This window comes from Psammomys obesus, unplaced genomic scaffold (assembly GCF_907164565.1).
Source record: "Psammomys obesus unplaced genomic scaffold, mPsaObe1.curated_primary_1811, whole genome shotgun sequence".
In the NCBI taxonomy this organism is placed as follows: domain Eukaryota; kingdom Metazoa; phylum Chordata; class Mammalia; order Rodentia; family Muridae; genus Psammomys; species Psammomys obesus.
In genome coordinates this window covers 1913254-1917217 of record NW_026596402.1, presented here as the reverse complement: position 1 = coordinate 1917217, position 3964 = coordinate 1913254, and positions in this window count along the sequence as shown.

The following is a 3964-nucleotide window of genomic DNA, read 5'->3' as shown; positions in this document are numbered from 1 at the left end:
TCTTTCCAATTTGCATCCCTTTAATCTCCATTAGTTGTCATATTGCTCTAGCAAGGACTTCAAGTACTATGTTGAAGAGATAAGGAGAAAGTGGGCAACCTTGCCTTGTCCCTGATTTCAGTGGGATTGATTTAAGTTTCTCTCCATTGAGTTTGATGTTGGCTATAGGCTTGCTGTATATTGTGTTTACCAAGTTTTGGTGTGGTTCTTGTATCCCTGATCTCAGAGACTTTAAACTCAAATGGGTGCTGGATTTTGTCAACTGCTTTTTCAAGATCTAAGGAGATTATCATGTGGTTTTCTTCTTCAGTTTGTTTATATGTTGATTCATTGATGGATTTCTGTGTATTGAACCACTCCTGAATTACTGGGATGAATACTATTTGGTCATGTTGAATGACATTTTTTGTTTGTTCATGAATTTGTTTTGCATGTACTTTATTGAGCATTTTGCATCAATTTTCATAAGAAAGATAGGTCTGAAGTTCTCTTTTTTTGTTGGCTTTTTTTGTGTGGTTTAAGGATCAAGGTGACTGTGGCTTCACAGAATGAAGTTGGTAATGTTCCTTCTATTTCTGTTTTTTGGAATAGTTTGAAGAGAATTGGAGTTAGTTCTTCTTTGAAGTTCTGGTCAAATTCTGCACTGTAACCATATGCCCCTGTGGTTTAAAGGTAGGGAGACTTTTGATGACTGCTTCTATTTCCTTGTGGGATTTAGGACTATTTAATCTATTTATCCCATCTTGATTTAATTTTGGTAAATGGAATCTATCATGGAAATTTTCCATTTCACTTAAGTTTTCAAATTTTGTTGCATATAGGCTCTTGTATTAAGACCTAGTGATTGTTTTGATTTCCTCAGTGTCTGTTGTTATGATCCCCTTTTTGTTTCTCTTTTTGGTGATTTGGATAGGGTTTCTCTGCCTTTAATTAGTTTGGCTAAAGGGTTGTCAATCTTGTCCATCTACCAAATGAACCAGCTCTTGGTCTTTGAATTGTTTTCATTGTTTCTAATTCATTGATTTCTGCTGAGCTTGATTATTTCCAATTGCCTATTACTCTTGGATGTGCCTGCTTCTTTTTTTTCCCCTAGGCTTTTAGATGTGTCATTAAGTTGCTTGTATGAGATGTCACAAACTGCTTTCTGGAGGCACATAGTGCTATGAACTTTCCTCTTAGTAGTGTTTTTGTTGTGTCACATAAGTTTGGGTAAGTTGTGCCTTCATTTTCATTGAATTTTAGGAATTCTCTAATTTCTTTTTTTTTTCATTTCTTCCCTGACCAAGCTGTCACTGAGTAGAGAATTGTTTAGTTTCCATGTGAATGTAGGCTTTTTTTTTTAATTTCTGTTGTTGTTGAGGTCTCATTTTAGGCCATGGTGGCCTGGTAGCATAAAAGTAATTATTTCAATCTTCTTGTATCTGCTGAGGCTTGCTTTGTGCCCTACTATATGTTGAATTTTTGAGACCATTCTGTGAGGTGCTGCGAAGAAGGTCTACTCATTTGAGTTTGGGTTAAAAGTTCTTTAGACATCTATTAGGTCCATTTGATTTAGGACCTCTGTAAGTGCCATTATTTCCCTATTTAGCTTCTGTCTAGATGGTCTGTGTCTTGATGAGTGTGGAGTGTGGAATGTTGTCCACTATTAAGGTATTAGGATCAATGTGTGATTTAAATTTAATATTGTTTCATTTACGAATGTAGGTGCTCTTGTATTTGGTGCATAGATATTCAAAATTGTGATGTCCTCTTGGTGGATTTTTCCTTTGATGAGAATATAATGGCCCTCCTTATCTTTTTTGATTAACTTTGGATGGAAGTCTATTTTATTAGATATTAGGATGGCTATTCCAGCTTGTTTTCTGTTTCCATTTTCTTGAAAACCCCTTTTCCAGCCCTTTACTCTGAGGTAGTGTTTATCTTTGTTGCAGAGTTACTTTAATAGAGCAGAATGTTGGATGCTATTTCCATAACCATTCCATGTGTCTCTCTCTCTCTCTGTGTGTGTGTGTGTGTTTTATTAGAGAGTTGAGTCCATTAATGTTGAAAGATAATAATGACCAATTAATGTTAGTTTCTTTTATTGTTGATTTGCTGGTGTTACTGTGTTTCTATGATTGTTTTCTTTTCTTTTTTTTTGTTGTTGTTGTTGTATAGTTATCTTCATCTTGTGTTTTCATTCACTGAGCATGGAGGGTCCTGCTTTGGCTCACCACTTCTACAGTCTCTGTCATTGAGTAAGAAATCTAGTTCTTGGGGCAACCACTCCTGCTTCAGCAGAGTTTTTAGGCCTGTGCTTGGGGAAAGGGGAAGTGTAGGGAGTTTGAGTATTTGTAACTGTCAGGCCCAGAGAAGTCCATGGGTTACCTAGATCCAAACTGGCCCAGCTCACGGTTTGTCTCCTCTTGCACAGGAAGCCTCAGTGTCAATGCTTTGGTTTCAGATGCCCCCCACCACCAATTTCGGAGTTTTAGCTCCTGTGCCCTTGAGATATGGTGCGAACTTGTTGTTGCCATCTTGGTCTCTAATGTCAATTTTTTTTTAATACTACTATGATATAAATTTAAGTATTCTCTTAGTGTGTGTCCTCTGGCTGGAGCTCTGAGGTAAAAAAGAAATAATGTTTTGATATTGAGCATGTATCTCTAGTAAAGTTAAAGCTGACATCTGAGACTTTTTCTCTTAACTAAAAGAAAGGCATTCATGCCATTTGATGCTCAAGATTATTTCCCCTGGAGTGAATTTTATAATAAAAAAAATATTTCACTAATACTGCTTACAACCCTGATATAAAATCCCAGTTGTCTGAAAGAGCAAGAAGACTATATATCTCCAATCGATAGCTTCTGCGTTTAGGAAGAAACTGGAAATTGCTCATTTTGGCCCCTTAATTTGGTCTAAAGTTTTTATTATGAAACAAGTGCATATATTTATGTTACATATTAGACTGATTTTATATCATGTACTTTAGAACACAAATGGATTTTAAATTAATCACAGGACAAAAATTTAAAAATAAATAAATTTAACTACTCTGTTACTTATCAAGCAAGGCTGTTTATCTAACATTTGTTAAAAAAATAAAAAAAAAGACAACCTAGATTGCCAACGTTTACAGACTTACAACAACTCCTGTAATTGGGTATAAAGTAATTTGTGCAAGTCATGAAAAAAATATTAACTAATTTACTGTACTTAGGACTAGTGCTACCTTTGACCTTTTCATACCAGATCCCCTTCTGGGCTTGTGAACCCAATTCCTCTATGGTTTGGTTTTCTGATCCAGTGAGTCAGAGCCTGACACAAACCATGTTCCCGGTAAATGTAAAAAAAAAAAAAAATCAGAGTTAGATATGTCCAAAACCCAGAACCAGGTGCATGCCATTCTCCAGGCTCTACTGGAGAAGAGTTATATGGTCAGGGACTGTCTGGATTGAGAAGCTGGGTATTCGGAAAGTATGAAGATCCTGAAAAAAAGGAATAATTGACAGAGATGTTCCATGTTTCCCACCATAATAAACATGCTCAAATGAACAAAAAATTAAATTGAACATCATAGCATCATTTCTCTGCTTCTCTCCTCCTAAATATTCCTATATACCAGACATCCACCAGTCTTTTAAGTTCATGGACTTTAAGTTTTTTTTATTATTCTTTTTTTTAATTAAATTTTTATTTTCTATATATATATATTTTTTCATTTTGTATCCCCCCATAAGCCCCTCCCTCCTCCCCTGCCGATCCCACCATCCCTCCCCTTTCTGCATGCATGCCACTCCCCAAGTCCACGGATAGGGGAGGTCCTCCTCTCCTTCTTTCTGATCTTAGTCTATCAGTTCTCATCAAAAGTGGCTGCATTGTCCTCTACTGTGGCCTGGTAAGGCTGCTCCCCCCTCAGGGGGAAGTGATCAATGAGCAGGCCAATCAGATTATGTCAGAGGCAGTCCCTCTTCCCATTACTATG